At 40.5% G+C, this 21,058-nt stretch overlaps 1 long non-coding RNA gene across 1 annotated transcript; it reads right to left on the bottom strand.

Moving 5' to 3' along the window:
- Positions 1–1,116: 1,116 nt before the first annotated feature.
- Positions 1,117–10,651, bottom strand: LOC129656152 (uncharacterized). Its single transcript, XR_008716235.1, has 2 exons — positions 10,464–10,651; positions 1,117–3,150 (listed from the first exon to the last, which is right to left on the bottom strand). It is a non-coding gene; the product is annotated as an uncharacterized LOC129656152 (long non-coding RNA).
- Positions 10,652–21,058: the final 10,407 nt, after the last annotated feature.

Raw genomic sequence — 21,058 nt, 5'->3', positions numbered from 1 at the left:
TCTAAAGGATTTGTAGATACTAGGCATAGTATGACACTGAATATTCCTTCACAAATGCAAATTTAATCCCTTTAGATGGCAGACTCTAATCTATGTTCTGGGCTAATCAATTCTCTTTGGTCTCTGACCTTAGTGATCTCATAATCTACTGGGGAAGACAACCATGAAGGGATGATTCATTTCAATTCAATTAGGTTGAAGAAAACACTGCAAAGAGAGTCCAATTAGTTCACCTAAGAGATGACAAGGGTCTGAACAGATGCAGTGGCAAGAAGGATGAAATAGGAGAGGGAGGCTGAGTCTGAGAGATGTTTCTGAAGTTGTTTCAAGTAGATTTGATAGACAAATTGGAGACAGTAGGAAAGGGGGGTTGTCAAACCTTAGACTATCACAACCAAAGAGAAGACTCCGAATAGTTGGGGTGGGGCAAGGGTCGGGGAGTCACTGCAGTTATGGCATCAAGACATTAAGTATTCTGTGTCATGAAAGGTTGTTTTGCCTTTTTGGATGAGTGTGTGTGTGTGTTGGAGAGTTTGCAGATTCTGGCAGTGCTAGAAGGGGTGGGGCAGGGGACTAACCTCTGAGAAGGGAAGGGAACAAAGAATACGGGCAGAGTAAACTTGTCCAACACCAACAGCAGATACACCACTTTCCCCTTGGAAAAATGAAACAACCATTGAAATGAGGAAGATACATTCAGGAGGACAGTGACATGGTTGAGAGTATGGGCTCCTCGGTCAGACAGGCTGGGTTGAGGAGGCTCTGGGCTCATTACCCAAGGTGTCTGAACTCTTAGCAAAAGTCTGGCACATAGCAAGTGCTTAGCAAATATTAGCTTCTACTCTTCTAAGTAATTCAGGGCAGGAAACGAAACATGAACAGGAAGCTAGGAAAAACTAGCTTTCAAAATGGCACTAGAATATAACTCCAGAGCATAAGCAACAAAAGAAGAAAATGGATAAGTTGGAAAGCATCAAAATTTAAAACTTGTGCTTCAAAGGATAGCATCCAGAAAGTGAGAAGACATCTCACAGAATGGGAGAAAAATTTTGCAAACCATGTATATCCAGTAAGAGGCATACATCTAAAAAATTATAAAGAATATTTATAATAAAATGACATATAACCTAATTCTTTTAATGGGCAAAGGATATACCAATGACTAACAAACACATGAAAAGATACTCAACATCTTTCAATTCAGTTCAGTTCAGTTCAGTCGCTCAGTCGTGTCCGACTCTTTGCGACCCCATGAACTGCAGCACACCAGGCCTCCCTGTCCATCACCAACTCCCGGAGTTCACTCAAACTCACGTCCATTGAGTCGGTGATGCCATCCAGCCATCTCATCCTCTATCGTCCCCTTCTCCTCCTGCTCCCAATCCCTCCAGGCATCAGTCTTTTCCAATGAGTCAACTCTTTGCATGAGGTGGCCAAAGTATTGGAGTTTCAGCTTCAGCATCAGTCCTTCCAAAGAACACCCAAGACTGATCTCCTTTAGGATGGACTGGTTGGATCTCCTTGCAATCCAAGGGACTCCAAAGAGTCTTCTCCAACACCACAGTTCAAAAGCATCAATTCTTCAGCATTCAGCCTTCTTCACAGTCCAACTCTCACATCCATACATTTTTTGGAGCCCCAAAAAATAAAGTCTGACATGGTTTCCACTGTTTCTCCATCTATTTCCCATGAAATGATGGGACCAGATGCCATGATCTTCATTTTCTGAATTGAGCTTTAAGCCAACTTCTTCACTCTCCACTTTCACTTTCATCAAGAGGCTTTTTAGTTCCTCTTCACTTTCTGCCATAAGGGTGGTGTCATCTGCATATCTGAGGTTATTGATATTTCTTCTGACAATCTTGATTCCGCTTGTGCTTCTTCCAGCCCAGCATTTCTCATGATGTACTCTGCATATAAGTTAAATAAGCAGGGTGACAATATACAGCCTTGACATACTCCTTTTCCTATTTGGAACCAGTCTGTTGTTCCATGTCTAGTTCTAACTGTTGCTTCCTGACCTGAATACAGGTTTCTCAAGAGGCAGGTCAGGTGATCTGGTATTCCCATCTCTTTCAGAATTTTCCACAGTATGTATTGGGGTAATTTATTATGCAGCAGTAAGTAATGAATATACTTCCTGAGTTTTAGGAAGGCTCCCTACAGAGAAAAGATCTTATACATACCTGTATATTATAAATTGGAAAGGAAGGAACATTTTCCTGCACTTCTGAGTCACAAGAAAACAGAACAAACTCATAGTGGGAAAGGCATCTACAAACATTGACTGTTTCAAACTCATGGTTTCTGATGTTTTTGTTCTGTTCCATGTTTTTGGTGCCACAAGAAATCTGGGGTTTCAAAACACGATTCAGTTCAGTTCAGTTCAGTCGCTCAGTCGTGTCTGACTCTTTGCGACCCCATGAATCGCAGCACGCCAGGCCTCCCTGTCCATCACCAACTCGAGGAGTTCACCCAGACTCACGTCCATCGAGTCGGTGATGCCATCCAGCCATCTCATGCTCTGTCGTCCCCTTCTCCTCCTGCCCCCAATCCCTCCCAGCATCAGAGTCTTTTCCAGTGAGTCAACTCTTCGCATGAGGTGGCCAAAGGACTGGAGTTTCAGCTTCAGCATCATTCCCTCCAAAGAAATCCCAGGGCTGATCTCCTTCAGAATGAACTGGTTGGATCTCCTTGCAGTCTAAGGGACTCTCAAGAGTCTTCTCCAACACCACAGTTCAAAAGCATCAATTCTTTGGCACTCAGCCTTCTTCACAGTCCAACTCTCACATCCATACCTGACCACAGGAAAAACCATAGCCTTGACTAGACGGACCTTTGTTGGCAAAGTACTGTCTCTGCTTTTGAATATGCTATCTAGGTTGGTCATAACTTTCCTTCCAAGGAGGAAGCGTCTTTTAATTTCATGGCTGCAGTCACCATCTGCAGTGATTTTGGGGCCCAAAAGAATAAAGTCTGACACTGTTTCCACTGTTTCTCCATCTATTTCCCATGAAGTGATGGGACCAGATGCCATGATCTTCGTTTTCTGAATGTTGAGCTTTAAGCCAACTTCTTCACTTTCCACTTTCACTTTCATCAAGAGGCTTTTTAGTTCCTCTTCACTTTCTGCCATAAGGGTGGTGTCATCTGCATAGGAAGAGTTAACGTAGATATACTTTTATTAATGGGAGAGAAGAGAGATGCATGGGTGAAGAAAAGACAGTCTTCTCCACTACAGTAAAAAAGACTATAGCTATTAATTCAGGGCAGTTAATTTCAGTGGTAGGCATAGCAACAGAAAATTTTGTAAAAAGTGCAACAACTCAGCAAGACTATTTGCTGATAATTTGTTTTCATCAAGAAAAGAGAAACATACCTTTGGAAATGTGCCAATTCTCAACAAGCTAATTTGTGGCAAGTCTTTCTTTGGGAAAAGAGATAATTAAATCTTTCTGAAGTTTTTGCTGTCTAACTATGGTAGTCATTAGGGTTGTTCACAAATATTCCTGTTCTCTTTCCTTCCTGACATATGGTGGGTTGTACTTTCCCGCCCACTTGAAGGTACCACTATGTGACTTGCTTTGACCAATGACGTTGAGTGGAATCTTCAGGATGCTTTGCCATTTTACCTTTTTTCCTGTCACGACAACCAGCATATTCCTGCTGGTGGTTGCTCTGTTAGCCTGGGACCTGGAGTGAAGATGCAATGCTGTGGGATAGATGCATCTGGCTATGATAAAGAGTAAGGTGAATGAAGAAATAAATCTTAAAATTTAAGTCACTGAAAATACAGAGCTACTTGTGACACAGCCTAATGTAACCTGTGCTGACTGAAATGCTAAGTAACTGAAGTTCCTGTTCATCGGTCCTGCTCATCAGTTGCTGACTCAGCTGCTCTCAACTGGTTGAGAAGAGCTACTATGTTTAAGAGTCTTATTGGGACTCTTGCAGCTCAGTACATTCTCACAATAAACCTAAAAGGCAGGTATTATTAACTACATTTTCCCTATAAGAACTGAGAAGGGAAATGACTTGCCCCAGCTCCCCAGCAAGCAGCAGAGCTGGGAGAGGAAGTCTGGTTTTCTGAATATAAAACCCAAGCAGCCTCACTAAGCTGTACTGGGGCCTCCTCTTACTGATCATGAACCAAGGTAATTTTCGCTTACTTGATAGCTCAGCTGTGACCTCTTCCTGTATTAGTCATTTTTGCATCCTCCCCCTTGTCTTTGCTTTTCTATCTTCCTTTGGAAGCTGAGCTGTGGGAAGCTCTCCTTCATCATGTTCCCTCACTTAGAGGTAATTGTCACCCTCCCACTAAATGGTGAGGAAATAAAGCCTTGGTGTGCAGCCCCTGAAATGTATGCCAAGCGTTTTGTATACCTTGCAATTTTTAAGTCCTTATCTGAACCCTCTCGCAGTAGTATTGACTCTGTGTTAAAAATGGACAAGTGAGTACAGGCATGTTATGGAAATGGTCTAAGGTTTTAGTTAATAATCATTGGTGGGTAGATTTCAAATCTTTGTCCCCCTGACTCCAAACTTCTTGCTCATTCCCATGCCTTTTCCCACAGTAATATTCCCTGTATCTAAATCCGTAAGGGAAAAAAAAAAAAAACAAACAGAATTGGAGAGGATTATTCATCCTGCTTCCTGTTTGGTTGGGCTTTTCTCTACAAGAAGTAGCTTTTTGGTAGCCCAGAGTCTGCAAAGATCCAGAGAGCCTACCATTATGAAAGACCAGGGCCCTTTAAGTACCTCAGGGTAAATCCAGGAGTAAGAGCAGCTGGAAATAGTTAATTTCCATTCTGTGATTTGCATATAGAAACTGCCCTTTTATGTATTTGTTCATAAATTTCAGTTCTCCAGGGGCTTGTCAAAGTTAATGGTAGACAAATGAGGCTTGTTTAGCTCTTGCAGCCTCGGGGTTTTAATTGGTCCTCTAAATGGGCATTTCCAGCTTCTGCCTTTTCCCGGCAGCCTTTTAACACTTTTTTTTTTTTTTTTTTTTGGCACTACCATGAACTAGGTACCAACTTCATAGCCCTTGGTCCAGTTCTGCTCCTGTTTCACCTCCCTGTACATTAATTATTCAGATTCCTGTAAGGAATGAAAGATGTTCCTGGGTATCTGAGGCTAAATATGTGAGCAGTTGTTTACCATACTCCTTATGCTCAGCTGCTCATAGGTTGATTTGATGTGGTCAGTTCTTAACTTGTCCACGCTATGAAGGACTCTCCTTTCTTGCCTTATCTGTATCAAGGGGAGATTCCAGAGGCTAAGCCAAAGATCTTGATGGCCACCTTTTACTTCTAAGGTCTTTTCAACTAGATCAGTTTCAACCTGAAGCCATGTCTGTGTTGGCTTAACAATTACACTGGTCACTCATTCAGTCAGAATTTACTGGGCACTCATTCAGTCAGAATTTACTGAGGGCTTTGCTTTGAGCCTCGCCCTCCTCTAGATGTTGGTGACAAAGCAGTGAGTGAGACAGACAAGTCCCTGGTCTAACCAAATTTATACTCTAGTGGGAAGAAAGAGATGAGAAACAAGTGAACATGGTAATTTCACTGTGATCATCACTGTGAATGAAATAGACAAGGTAAACAAGGTCATGTGACAGGGTACAAGAAGGGATGGGATCTGTTACTATAGATTGGTGTGGATGAAAGTCTTCTCTAATAAGAGACATTCTGAGGTAAGACTTCAATGATAAGGAACCAGACTGAGAAAGATCATTCCAGGCAGAGGGAATAGAAAGCCTCATTGGTTCTCAGAATGTGGTAGGTTTGGGGATATACAAGCACCATAATAAAGTTGCAATATTACCATTCATTGATTTGATTACTATGGGCCTTGTTAGATATTTTCATATATTATTTCATATTAATTAATTATAATACCCTACAAGATAGTTGTTATCACCACTCCTTGGAATAAAAGCTATGACAAACCTAGACAGCATCTTAAAAAGCAGAGACATCACTTTTCCGACAAAGGTCTGTCTAGTCAAAGCTATGGTTTTTCTGGTAGTCATGTATGAATGTGCGAGTTGGACCATAAAGAAGGCTGAGCACCAAAGAACTGATGCTTTTGAACTGTGGTGCTGGAGAAGACTCTAGAGAATCCCTTGGACAGCAAAGAGATCAAACAGTCAATTCTAAAGGAAATCAACCCTGAATATTCATTGGAAGGACTGGTGCTGAAGCTCTAATTTTTTGGCCACCTGATGTGAAGCGCCATCTCCTTGGAAAAGACCCTGATGCTGGGAAAGATTTAAGGCAGGGGGAGAAGGAGGCCACAGAGGATGAGATAGTTGAATGGCATCACCAACTCAATGGACATGGGTTTGAACAAACTCCAGGAGATAGTGAAGGACAGAGAAGCCTGGCATGCTGCAGTTCCTGGGGTCACAAAGAGTTGGATATGACTTACGACTGAATAACAACATGTAGGTCATCAGTTTTATTAGCACGTGGAGATCCCTCATCTCTGTGATGATGCCCTAGGGAAGTGGTCTCAACTAGAGCTTTTTGGAAATTTGTGATTGGGCTCTACTGGTATTCAGTGGGTGGGTACCTAGGAAGAGAGGCAATCTTCGATAGGTGAGATGCCTCACACTACAAAGAACCATCCCTCATCATGCGTAATTCTCAAATGTCCTACCAAATCAAGGTTCACGTGGTGAAAAGCTGTTTATAACCTCCAAACCTAATACTTAATTCTATTTACAAATGCATATGAAGCTGTGAAATAATAGCAAATATATAATTGGTTTTAGCTCCTGGCACAGAGCTCCTAAAACCCTTGTAATTTTCTAAACGATAAAAGCACCAGGAGCATTCTTGGTTCTAATAGTAGGTCACTGACCCTGATGATTCCTGACACAGAGCTCTCAAATCCCTTAGGATTTCCTAGGTCCTAGGAGTGTCTTTTGTTCTAATGAGGTGACTTTTGGTGGGCTTCTGGATAGCTTCAGGATGGTGACTGGTCACCAGAAAGATCGAGCCATGATTAAAGACTTAGAACTTTTGGCCACATCCTCCATCCTTCGAGAAGGGAAGAGAAAATGGAGATTGAATTAATGAGTGATGAGACACATGTGATTAAACCTCCCTTAAAATCCCCAGCGTACAGGGTTTGGAGAACATCTAGGTTGATGAACACATGAAGGGGCCACGTAGAGTGGTGTACCCCAAGAGTGCATGGAATACTCCACACTGCTTTTCACACACCTTGCCTTGTATCTCTTCATCTAGATATTCAACAATATCCTTTATATATTCTTTATTATAAAGTAAACCAGTAAACATAAGTATTTTCCTAAATTCTGTGAACAGTTCTAGCAGATGATCTAATCCAAGGAAAGAATCTTGAGAACCTCTGATTTGTAACCAAGTCAAACAGAAGTATGGGTAAACTTGGGACCTTCTATTGCAACCTTGGGACCCAATACTTCCAACTGGCGTCTCAAGTTGAGGTCAGGACAGTGTTGTCAGACTGAGCCCTTAACCTGTGGTGTCTGTGCTAACTTCAGTTAGTGCCAGAATTGAGCTGAATTGCAAGGTAGCCAGGTGGTGTCAGAGAATTTATTGGTATGGGGGAAGCAACTAGAAATGCAATCACCAACTAAATGGAGGGAATATCATATTCTGTTTTATTTGGAACTTTATCAAGAAATGTTCACCATTTCAGAAAAATTACAATAGCTACCCTAACGCTTGCTGCTCATGGAATTTGAGTCACTGGAATGACACAGCTGTATCAATATGCCTTTGTAGCTGTCATGGGCAAATATGTAAGAGGAGATCAGACATTCCTATCAGCAGACTTAAAATCCAGCATTTCTAACCTAGCAGAGACATATGAAATGCATTCTCTTGCTTCTCAATTCATTCATTGTAAGTAAGTGAAAGCAAATGACTACTTCAGTATGTCTTCTAATGTAACATGGTCCAGGCAAAGGTTTCTGATGCACATTAATTTATTTTTAATTCCTCACCTTTTATTTTTCCTGTATATCATAAACAAGGCTTAGTGCTAAAAATCTAGTGTTCCAGAAAACCCCAATCACAGATAAACCAGGATTGCTGGTCACCCTAGGGAGTGTTATTTTTTTTTTTCTGAAATTACGTGTAGGTGGTTTTTATCATGTAAGAATTTAATTCCGTGTTCACAAAGGACACTTTACAAAATATTTATTGTAAGAAAGAAGTGTGGGGTCTGACTGGGTGGAGAAACACTGCCCTAGAGAAAGTCCTGACTCATGGAGTAGTTTAAGTGTAGGATTTGTTTCCACAAGCTGTCCAAAATGGGAAACACCCAGTGAGTCCAGCCCTTCCTGTATAGATAAGAGTTGTACCTGTGAAGCTGGGCTAGTGTCTTGGGGCAGGGAGGTAAATCACAGGGCATTTGACATCTCTATTCCCAGCCCAAGAAGCCTCCAGTACAAAGGCTTAATTGATGCATTCAATTATAATTTTTATTTTTGGAAAATCATAAGGCAGGAGAACTTTGTTTTTGCTGTACTTACTCTTACCTTTTCTTGGCACTCCTATTCTCATGTTCCCTATATTCTCCTGCTGAAAATTTTCCCCAGTCTAAGGATAGAAGTGTAGGTTTTGACCTCAGTCAGACTTGGATTCAGATCCTTGTTCTGACCTCATCATTCTGTGTCTAAGCTTCCTCCACTGTAAAGTGATGATGATAATAATCTATCTGCTTCACAGAGTTAATGTCAGGAATAAATAGAAGAAATGGGCTAACATCACTAATTCTTAGCATGACACATGATATATGTCTAATAAGTTTTATTTATCACTATTCCTAGGACTCCCCAGCTCTGCCCTTCCCACCCAGTCCTGCCCTTCCTAGTGGAGACGCACGAACCAAAATTACTGGCACCTCCTCTGTCACCTGTGTCACTGATTTCATATTGCTAGTAGGAAACCATTCCACTTAATGAAGGAATTCATATTAAGGTGTGAATGATCAGTAGATCACTCTTTTAGCAGGCTGCCTGCATTTTAAAGCTTATTATCCTTCACCAGAGTGCTTCCCTGGTGGCTCAGAGGTAAAGAATCCGCCTGCTAATGCAGGAGAACTGGGTTCAGTCCCTGGGTCAGGAAAATCCTCTGGAGAAGGAAATGGCAACCCACTACATATTCTTACCTAGGAAATCCCATGGACAGAGGAGCCTGGCAGGTTAGAGTCCACAGGGTCCCAAGAGTTGGGTACAACTTAGGAACTAAACCACCACCACCAACCTCCACCAGATTGTACATAAGATATTTTTTGAACTGGAGAGAAGAGTGGTAGCAGATTTTCCAATGTCCCCTGTTATGGACTAATTGTGTCCTCCCAAAATACATATGTTAAAGCCCAAAGCCTTAGTACCTCAGAATGTGAATGTGCTGCATATAGGGTCTTAGAATTGATAATTAAAGTTACATGAGGTCATTGAGGTGAGCCCTAGTCCAATACAATTGGTGTCCTGTGAGAAGAGGAGGTTAGGTCACAGACATGCACACAGAGAGAAAACTATGTGAAGACAGAGAAAGAAGCCCAGGAGAGAAGCTTCAGAAGAAACAAATGCTGCTGACACCTTGATCTTGGAACTCTAACCTCTAGAACTGTGAGAAAATAAATTTCTGCATTTAAGTCACCCAGTCTGCGGTAGGCAGTCCTAGCAAACTAATACACCTCCTTATTTCTGTCACTGACCTTTTGCAGATTAAAGTCACTGGGCCCAAATCCCAGTTAAGTTCCTTGGATTCCCTGTTCTACTTTTTCATCCTTCTGGCAAATCCCAGAGATTCAGTCTATGGATTCAAAATGGGGAGGAAAGGAATGATTACTTTTGAGTTCTACAGATGCCAGGCATTTAATCATCATGGTAATTTACAGGGGTTATCATTAGAGATTAAGAAACTGAGGGTCAGAGAGGTTACCTTTCTTAACAAAAGTAATTGTTCATTTAACAATTTATTAAACATCCAACCCCACACCTATATATCAGGCAGTGTAAAAGATGCTGGCAACATATCAGTGAACCAAACTGACTCACTCCCTGCCCCCATGGGGCTAATAGTTTAGCGGGGAAAACAAATTTTGAACAGATAACCACACAAATAACTATATAATCATAAATGTGATAACTTATATAATATTTGCAGGAGAGCCAGATCAGTTTAATTTCATTTAATACAATTTTATTGAGCACTTTTGCATGCCAGACATTGTGCTCAGCGCTTAGGAAATATTGGCAAACAAGAGAGACATGGACTTTACCCTCTTAAAACTTCCATGTCTAGGGAAAAGGTCTCAAACAAGCCTTGCAAATGAGAGAGAAAGATACTATGAGAGATAACTTCAAGGTTACCTGGGAGCATTTAGCAAAACCTAAATGATATGATTTAGTATAAGAAATTAGGGTAGGCCTCTGGAGAAATTGCTATACTTACCGAGACTTGAAGAATCAGGTAGCAGTCATCTGAGCAGAGGTATGCAAAGCTCTCTTCATTCAGGCCATCTCCAGTTCAGATAATGCCTTCTTCCTTGTAGATTCCTTCTCTGACGGCATATTTTCTCTGTCTGGTCATAAACAAATTGTTTGCTAGAACTCTGAGCACTAACTGGAGAGTCGTTTCCACAGTCTCATCTAGAATGGGACTTGTACGTTTGAGAGGATAAGCCTGAAAATTTCCTATCTCAGTGGGTGATTTAGGGCACTTCCTCTTCCCTGCTACTCTGTGGCAAACACTGCAGGTTGGCTTATCCAAAGCCTCTTTCCTTATCGCCTTCTACTAGTAAAGCCATAAAAATCACAATATGTTTTTACCCGACTCTTTTGCAGGAATGGTTGGTCACATGGTCCAGTTCTGGCCAATAAACAGACATCACTGGGTGGGCTTTCCTGAAGAACATTTTAAAAGGGAGATTGGTTTTTTCCCCCTTTCCCCACGTCGTCGTCTTCTTTCTTGCCTTGAATCAAAATGAATGAACCGGAAGCGCAGCAGCAACCTTGTGAGTATAGGGAGGAAAGTCATCTGTTTCATGTGTGCCTGCTAAGTCACTTCAATTGTGTCTGACTCTTTCCCAGACTATAGCCAGCCAGGTTCTTTGGTCCATGGGATTCTCCAGGCAGGAATACTGGAGTGAGTTGCCATGTCCTTCTCCAGGGAATCTTCCCAACCCAGGGACTGAGCCTTTCTCTCCTGTGTCTCCTGCATTGGCAGGCGGGTTTTTTCCCACTAGTGCTACCTGGGAACCCCCAGTTACTTCCTTGTACTTGTGTTAGTCACTTAGTTGTGTCCAGCTCTTTGCAACTCCATGGACCGTGGCCTGCCAGGCTCCTCTGTTCTTGGAATTCTCCAGGCAAGAACACTGGAGTGGGTTGCCATTCCTTTCTGAAAGGAAACTTCCCAATCCAGGGATTGAACACAGGTCTCCTGCATTGCAGGCGAATTCTTTACCATCTGAACCACCTCGGAAATCCCAGTCACTTGCTAGGGATGCAGAATTGTAAAGTAAGGGACTGTTTCCTCTCATGGCTCATGTCAAGCTGCTATATTGGCCCTGCCAGTGCCCTGACTTAACTGTTCTGAGAGGCTAGGACTCTCTCAGACTAAGGTGTTTCAGGTATTTCTCCTCTTTATTGTGCTACTAACCACATCCCTGCAATGTGTTTAAGCTGTGATTCAAGCTGAATTATATTTGTTTAGACTATGGTACTTGGGATTGCAGAGCCAGCTGCCTTTTGAAATGTCTTAATTTAAGCACCTGGGGCTCTGGTATTCCAGAGCTTCAGGTTAAAACAGGTAAAAAGTATTCAGGGAGTGGCTCCACCCCGAAGTCTGAACACAATAAACATGATGCAGATTAACTTTAAGAAATAATAGCTGAAGGAAAAGTAGAAAAAAAAGAAGTGAAGAGGATAAAAAGGTGAGAGTACAAAAACAAGTTTTAGGTATTGCGTTAGATTATACTTCCTTTTGTAAGATCTCCAGAAGTGGGAATCATATCCTTTTGAGGGAAGTCTTTCTTTAAGATAGAAAACTCCTCCAGATATCTCCCTTTGTCCAAATATTACGTCTTTTAATTACAGGGAGCTATTTACAAAGCAGATTTTCTAAGGCACTCGCATTCCTCTGCAGTATAATTTCAAAAGGATTTTCTTACTGGAAAAAATCTGCCCTTTTATTTGCCCGCTGGAATACAATCCCAGAGTTTGTACATCAAAGCTACATATCGGCCTTATCATAGATTACTTTCTCTGATTCAGAAATGTCGATCTCTGTGAAGGTGATCTTCAAAGAACCAGACTAGCCTGGATTCAGTAGTGTGTTCTGTGTGTTGCCTGCCTCACCAGCTGGACTGGAGAGACTGCAGTGAACTGAGTTTATTTGTTTGGCCAGATCCTGGACTTGTGAACAGTAGACAGTCTGGAAAGAAGGACAGCCACCTTCTATAGGGGGATTTGAAGGACCCGCTTGCCCCTCTTCTCCTCCTTTTGGGTACCTGACAGGGGCCACTGCTTTAGGATAAGACAGCAAAGATCAGTGCAAGGTGCAAAGTGAAAAGGTTCCCTTGGTTTCAAGGAGCAGAGAAACCTGGAGGCCAACTTGGAAAGAGAGGATTTATCACGTATGTGAAACTGGAACCAGAACGCTGATCAAGGGTCGAGTCAGCTACAGGAACTGGCTGTTCTTTTAGTCTCTCTCATGATCTGTCCCATCCATCTCTCGTGATTTCTCTGCCTTTCTTCCAAGATATGTCTGCTCTATTTTTCTTTCTTTATTAACAGGCCAACTCCTCAATCCAAATGCCAGAAAGAGCAGTCCAAATGACTTTGCTCATTGACATCGCCCCTTTGGGTAGAGTTCTTTGCCAAAGGCATCGTCACAAGCCATTGGGCAGCTAATGGACAGGCTGCCTTAAGCCAGGTGCCCACCTCAGTCCACTCAGTGGCTACTGATGCACAGACACCAGCCTAATACAATCTGCCTGTTCCAGGGGGGCGATGCACAGGGTAGTTTATACCAGAATCATGTGTTAGCTAACATAGACTCTGGGACTTGCGTTTAGACTGAGTCCAGTGTCATCATATGATACTTAGCCAGACCAGCAGCATTCAGGTTTCCTTATTTGTAAATAGAAGGATAATACTGAAACCTATTTCACAGGGTTGTTGGGAGGCTTAACCAGGATAATGTGTAGGTGAAAGGGGTTTGTAAACATAAGGCCCTGAGTGCTTCATGGGTGTGTTTGTGTGTGTATGTGTGCACGTGCATGCATGTGTGTAAAATGAGTAACTGAGAGCACAGGAACCCTCTTCTTCTACATGTTCAGAATCTCTCCTCCTCTCTACTAATGGCCCCCTTTTTGCCACTAACCTCTTTACCTTTCTTTAAAGACAAAGAGAAAAGTAGACAGGAACCTTTTTTTAGAAAAAAAGTTGATCTGCTCAATGTTCTGCAGTAGCCTGGATGGGAGGGAAGTTTGGGGAAGAACGGATACATGTTTACTTATGGCTGAGTCTCTTTGCTGTTCACCGAAACTATCCTAACATTGTTAATCGGCTATATCCCAATACAATATAAAAAGTTAAAAAAGACAAAACATGCATGTGTGAGTACTCAGTCACTTCCGTCCTGTCTGACTCTTTGTGACCCCATGGACTATAGCCCTCCAGGCTCCTCTGTCCATGGGATTTTCCAGTCAAGAATACTGGAGTGTGTTGCCATGCCCTCCTTCAGGGGATCTTCCTGACCCATGGATTGAACCAGCGTCTCCTGCATTACAGGCGGATTCTTTACCATAGAACCACCGGGGAAACCCAAAACATAATACAATGATAAGTAAAAATAAATAAAATGAAAAAAAGAGTTGAAAAGAGAAAGGTGGCAGTGAGTAAGCAGAAGTAATGAGATATTGGGTGTGAGTTGCCTAGAAGGGCTGGACAGTTCAGGCAACAAAACTGAACTGCTGGGAATTTTGGCTCCTAACTAAACATCCTGTGGCTGTGGGCAAATATCAGGCTCTTTGTGTGAAACATGGCCCTGACCTTGGCAGAGCCTCATGAGGGCACTCCTGGAACTCCCTGACTCACTGCGGAGGTAGCTGAATGAGGGCGGGGCGCTGGGCCAAGGACAGCAGTCTGCTGCTGAGCTCGCCATGTGCCCTGCTGGAGCACAGGAGGAGACGGGAAGAGTGGCTGCACAGATGCCTCTTTTCTTGGGCCTTCTGTCCTAGATTGGACACTGGGGGCCCTATTTGAGTAGGCTCAGGTTGCTCACATTTAAGTTGTCAAGAAAGAAATGTCCTGAAGCATACTGAAAAAAACACATAGGATAGTCATAAAGACAGTTTTCCAAAACATATCTCAAAGTGGAATGTTTTGGTCCAGTGGAATTCTGTAGTATGTGCAAAGCCACAGGGAGTAAGAAGATTATACACGGGGGCAGCAAAAGCAGAAGCAAAGTTTTGACATGCTCTTTCGAGAAGAATACAGGAAGGATAATCAAGGGGAGATATGGAAGAGAAGAAATAGACGAATCATTCTGTTCTCTACTTGACTAATTCCCTCACTGGCATTGGGGATATGACTGCTGAATCGAAGTCCTGGGGTCCTGGCTTTCTTCTTCCAGGGTTTTTCGTTCTCCGTTAATTAGGACATTGGAGAAATTGTCATGATAATTATAGTGTCTAGACTTGGGGAACTATGGGGAGCAGCAAGAATATATTTAATTGCAGAGCTGAGAAGACACATGAAGACGGTAGGGTTTTGAAATCCTGTTCTGAGAACGCTGCTATACTGAGCTGTGTTTTTCGGGATTACCGTGACATTGTCTGTTATATAAGGGGAATCTTGGATGTTTTGTCTGAGCATTTAGAATTGTTAAAATGTTCGTTTTCTTAAGAGGAGACCAAGGATCGGCAGAGAAAGTTGTGCCTCAGTGTTCAGCTCCTTTTCAGTTTTGCTGTCAGAGCGAGTCATCATGAAGGGTGGCAGAGGCAGATGCTCTCACAGTTGATTGATTCCTTTGGAGCAATAGGAAAGTGATTAGGATGGAAACCTTTTACTTCACCAAGTTGGTCATCATATTTCCCTTCCACAAATTCAATGACATGTTTTATTTGGCTTATTGGTGGAAGAACAGAGCAGAATATTTTGCTTCCTAACATATAGTAAAATCCATGCTTATTGGTATCCGGTTAGCTAGAAATCCCCCTTTAGCCAGCATTTCCTTACTTGGAGGAGACAATATGATTGGTGTTCATAATGATGCCCTGAAAGTTCCAGGCCATCCGCAAATGCCTTTTGCTTTTCCCAAGGGAAGTATCACTATTGTTTCTGCTGACTATGCATGTAAAACTAGCTTACTATAAAGATTCAACATTGAAAAATGGGAAAGTGGAAAATCCCTCTGTAAATGTCTCATCCCATAGTTAACCTCCTAGTAAAACACTCAATAGTGTAACTCCCTAGGAAATTTTCATACATACAAATACATGTGTGTATATAGAATATATTTATGTAAATTAGATCATACTCTGCATACTGTTGAGTAACCTACCTTTTCATGTTTAGTCATAAATGTCCATATCAAAAATACAGCACTATCTCAATATTTTAATGCTTGCACAGTTCCTGTACTATAGTTTCATTTGATTTTACTAAATATCTGTTGATTAATGTTTAGTTTCTTCCTTTTCTTTGTGATTATAAATTCTGCAACGACATCTTAGTAGTTCTCTGATTATTTTTTAGAGATAAACTATATTACCATTTCTTTCTAAAATTAACTTTATTGAAATACAATTTGTATACAATAAACTCATTAAAAGTGGACAATTCCATGAATTTTTACAAAAGAATCCACCTACGTAACCAAAACTACAATCAAACTATAGAGCACTTCTATCACCTCAAAAAACTTCCTCACATTCCACCTGTACCCCCTGCTGCTGCTGCTAAGTTGCTTCAGTCACCTGTACCCCCTGGCTCTGAGCAATTGTTGCTCTGCCTTCTATTGCTATAGATTAGCTTCTATTTTCTAGAGTTTTATATAGATGGGCTTATGTACTATGTATTTTTTTGAATCTGGCTTCTTTCACTTAGCATAATATTTTTGAGTTTCATTCGTGTAGTTGCCTGCATCATGAGTTCTTTTCTTTATATTGCTGAGTATTATTTCATTATATGAATATACCACAATCTGCTTATCCATTCATTTGCTGATGCACAAATTGCTTCCAATGTTTGGATATTATAAACAAAGTTATATGAACTATGTAAAAGTCCTAGTGTAGACATTTGTTTTCATTTTTTAGGGTACGAATTTTATTAAAAAAAAAACAACCTGCAAACTGTTTTTCAAAGTGGTTGTACCATTTTACATTCTTACCAGCAGTGTGGTAGAGTTTCAGCTACCTATATTTTTGCCTATATTTGACTTGTTATTTTTTCTAATTTTAGCCATTCTACGGGAAGTGTCATAGTAGACCATTATGGTCTTGATTTGCATTTCTCTGGCTTCTAATGGTGTTGAGTATCTTTTCACAAGCATTAATCATTTATAGATCTTATTTTATGTTACAACTCTTGAAATATGTTGCCCATTTAAAATAATTAGGTTATCTTCTTACTTCATTGTAAGAGTTACTTATATATTCTAAATACATGTCCTTTGTTAGATGTGTGCTTCAGAAACTTTTTTACTCCCAGCCTGTGGCTTGCCCTTTTTTATTTTCTTAATGGTGTTTTCCAAAGAGCAAAAGTTTTTAACTTTACCTAAGGTTCACAAATTACAAACTATTTTTTAACATCAGAGAGAGAGAGTGAGAGAAATTAAAGGTGGTTAGTGTTGTTTTTGGTATTAAGTGCATACAATATTTCAATTCCTTAGAAATAGTTAACTATGTTAATTAGAGTATTGTGTTAATCAAAACACCCCTTTTTCTTATTGCTTTGGGTAACAGAATTTGCTGTATTTATGTGCCCTCAGGTAGTGACTCTGAAATTTAAATGCCATCTTAAATTCTTTTTTTTTAAAAGGGACTTAATTGAGAAATGCAAGGAAAAAGGAATATATCAGATATCTGATGAACATTTATATCAGAATTATTTTTTCCCCTCAATGAGTAATGTACAAAAGTACGTCAAGAGCAATAATGAAAACATATAATGAGTACTTACTATGTCAGTCACCTTGCTAAATGGCTTATTTCATTTTAATACTCACAACCACGACCCTATGAATTGGTCATAATTTTTATCCCCTCTTTATAAATGAAGAAACAATTCAAGTTCAACTTACTATAGATCCAAACCCCAGATGACATGTGCCTGTATACCTTGACTACTGCCCACACTTCACTCATTCTCTGTGTTTCCTTCTGTGCATTAAGAGATGTATCGTACACCATCAATAACATTAATTTTACTGTGTATCTAAATTGTTGCACCCTAATATTATTCACTACTCAATCTATGCTCTGATTTCCTAATACGTCATCCAATATTTTTAATGCTAATATTTAACACATAGAACATTAATGTTCCATGCTATTTATGGGTTTATAATAACCAGCTATTGCATCTCAAACATACAGTCTTTATTTTTAAATAGCTTTTATATAATGTCATATAAAAGCTTTTATATATGACAATGACCTGTGTCATCATCCTTATTTTGGTATTCATTAGTTTTGTGGGTAAACTTTTGAGACTCTCAAATATTTCATTTCAACCTCAAAAATAACTTTTTCAATGTAGAAACTTAATTTTTGAAGTCACATTTGCCAATATTCTTAAGTAAAAAGTTAGAAGATTCTAGTATTGACCGTTCTATGTCTCTAGCAAGGTACAGCTCAAAAGACAAGAATCTGGAAGGAAAAAGAAGTTGCTATGGGAGACAAGGGCCGTACCTCATAAATAAGAGAGATTGCTGAGTCACAGCTGTTGTTCTTCATTTTCAGATAAGTTAATGAGAATCAGTGGAGGCATGTGGAGGTGAGGTCTCAGTGCCTCATAGAGCTGGCTCCGACTGAGGAGCAATGCATTTTCGCTGTGGAATTCAGAGGGATGGTGATAGTACATCAGTGTCATGGTTTTTGATGGCCCAATATGGCTTTGCTATTAGGCTCTCCAGTTGCATCCTCCTGAGCTTCTCTAAGAGTTGCCCTGGGGGGAAATGTCTGAGTAGAGTTACAGCAGACAGCTGTAGGACCTCTTTTTCAGCACTTTGTGCTTTAAAAATTAAGTAAACAGTCAAATGTACTACGAACATTTTTTCCTCCTCTCCAGTTTCCTGAATCAAAAAACATCAAAGAAATGAAAGGCTATGAAAAAATTCCTTTTACCTCATATTAATTACCAAACTAAATGTCATAACATTATGACCTTTCTTCCCTTAGTCATTCATATGGGCAAGAACATAGACAATAAGAAAACTTTGGGGAGAATGGTGTACTATGTAAATAGAACATCCATCACCTCTGTGAGAGTGATCATTCATTCTCAGGCCTAGAGCACATATTTTGTTAAAACAGTTAGAGCCAGATCATGCCATCTGTACTTTCTCTCTCCCAGGCAGTTCTGGGGTAAGGAAAGGAGTGGAGGGGGAAGAAAATATACCCAGAGTTTTGTTCACTGATCCCAGCCAGGGCAAGTAGATTTCTGGGAAAAAAGTAGGAACAGATCCCCTTCCCAGCTGTAATCCTCTTCTCCTCCCACTCCATCCTGCCCTTCTCTCTGTTCCTCTTTTTAGAGTTCCTGAAAGGATGTGGTTGGAGGGGGGAGATTGTAGAGAAACAATCGGAAAACAGCTATTCAAGACTCAGGGTAAGGGGTGTGTCAGAAAGCTCCTTGGATTAGACTTACTCATTTTTTAGTCTTGTTGCTTCTATTTATTAGCTGAGTGACCTTGGATAAGTACCTGAACTTCATTAGGCCTCCTTGTCCTCATCTGAAAAATCAGGGGTTTGGATTGGAGCTAGATGATCTCCAATGCCTTTCAAGATCTGACCACTGTGAGTCTCTTCTGTAATTATTTTAGTATCGCTTGCCCCATTTAAGACAATGCAAAGCAGCATGTGCTTTTTCTAGGGGTCTGCTAAAAAAAAGACCCTGGCACCCTTCTTTTAAAAGAACTCATTTTCCTACAGTCATATGTTTCTTTAAAAACAAATATAAGAGGACTGGATTGATCATGGCAATATTCTTCTAGAAATATCTTGTGAAGGGAAGGTTACTTATTCCTCCTAAAGGACTGCATATTGGCCAGAGTACCATTCCATATGCTTTTCATTTCTTTGAGCCAGAGCTTAGCTAGTATGCTCTTAGTAAGGACTGATGAAACTGTATGAAATGTAAGTTTCTTTTTAAAGACAGGAGAGTAAGCCTATATATACCTACTTCCCACCATTACTCTGCTGAAATAAAAGTAAACAAGTACTACCCCAAAGTAGGTGTTTGGAATCAGTAGAAACTCATGGACTGGAGATTTCAACAAATTTCTAAAAGATAAAAAGAGAAAGAGGGGAAGATTAATGGTTGGATTGGCTGAAAATCCTACAGTCTAGAATATATAAGATAAAATGACAATTAGAAACTTGAGAGAGAAGGAAATTCAGAACAACAAAGTCAAGACCACATATGAAGTCAACTGCAACTAGGCATGAGTCTAAGCAGTGAATAGACGGTAAGAAAAAGCAATCTGTTTGCCCTTGATGCTGGAAATAAGCTTCATTTGAGAGACCCAAGGGTTGTAACATTGGGTCCATGGAAAATATCATCCTAGTGTATTAACATTGAACAATGTTTATATTGATTACAATAAAATACATGCAGTATATTGGCTTGCTTCTATTGTTTATTATATGTCAATAAAATTTACTTTTTAGAACAGTTTTAGATTTACAGAAAAATTGTAAAGACACTTCAGAGTTCCCCTGTTATCTTATATACCAACAATTTGTTAACCATTAATAAATGAATATTGATACACTATCATTAACTAAAATCCATATCTTGTGCAGATTTCTTTAGTTTTGATCTAAGGTCTTCTTCTGTTCCAAGATCCAGTCCAGGATACCACGTTGCATTTAGTCAGCAAGTCTGCTTAGGCTCCTCGTGGCTGTAATGGTTTCTCAGACTTTCCTTATTCTTGATGACCTTGACAAGTTTGAAAAATACTGGGCAGGTATTTTGTACAATGTCTCTCATTTGGGATTTGTGTGGTGTTTTTCTTATGATTAGACCAGGGGTATGGGCTTTGTAGTAAAGATCATGAAGGCCAAGTGCCATTTTTGTCACATCAAATCAATGGTATACCTTGTCAACATGACATCACTATTACTGACCTTGATAACCTGTTTGAGGTCATGTTAGCCAGGTTTCTCCAGTGTAAAATCTCCCCTTGCCCCCACTGTTTCATGCTGTCCCCTTGGAAAGGAAGACTATAGACTATTAACTTCTAAAGTCAACCTAGAGATAAAGTAGGAAAGAATTTTTTGTGGTTGAAGTAAAGACTATAAATATTAACAGTTTTGTTAGTGGTAAAGTGTTGCTGACAAAAATAAAAGGGAGAAGAAAAATGGAGGAACGGGATGGAGGATCAATACCTGCATTAAGAAATTATTTGCTTATGGCTGCACTGGATCTTTGTTGCTGTGCACAGGCTTTCTCTAGTTGCAGCAAGCAGGGGCTATTCTTCCTTGTGCTGCACAAGCTTCTCATTGTGGTGGCTTCTCTTGCTGCGGAGCACAGGCTTCAGTAGTGCATTGCATGAGCTTAGTTGCCCCATGGCATGTAGAATCCTCCTGGATCAGGGATTGAACCCATGTCCCCTGCACTGGCAAGTGGATTCTTAACCACTGGACCACCAGGGAAGTCTAGTACCTGCGTTTTTTTAGAGGAAATCCATTTTGTGGTTGTTGTTCAGTTGCTCAGTCATGTTCAACTGTTTGTAACCTCAAGGACTGCAGCATGCCAGGCTTCTCTGTCCTTCACTGTCTCCCAGAGTTTGCTCAAACTCATGTCCATTGAGTCAGT

Source organism: Bubalus kerabau, chromosome 6 (genome assembly GCF_029407905.1).
Source record: "Bubalus kerabau isolate K-KA32 ecotype Philippines breed swamp buffalo chromosome 6, PCC_UOA_SB_1v2, whole genome shotgun sequence".
Lineage (NCBI taxonomy): Eukaryota > Metazoa > Chordata > Mammalia > Artiodactyla > Bovidae > Bubalus > Bubalus kerabau.
Note: the sequence above shows the minus strand (reverse complement) of the source record. Positions and strands in the feature narration are given on the sequence as shown.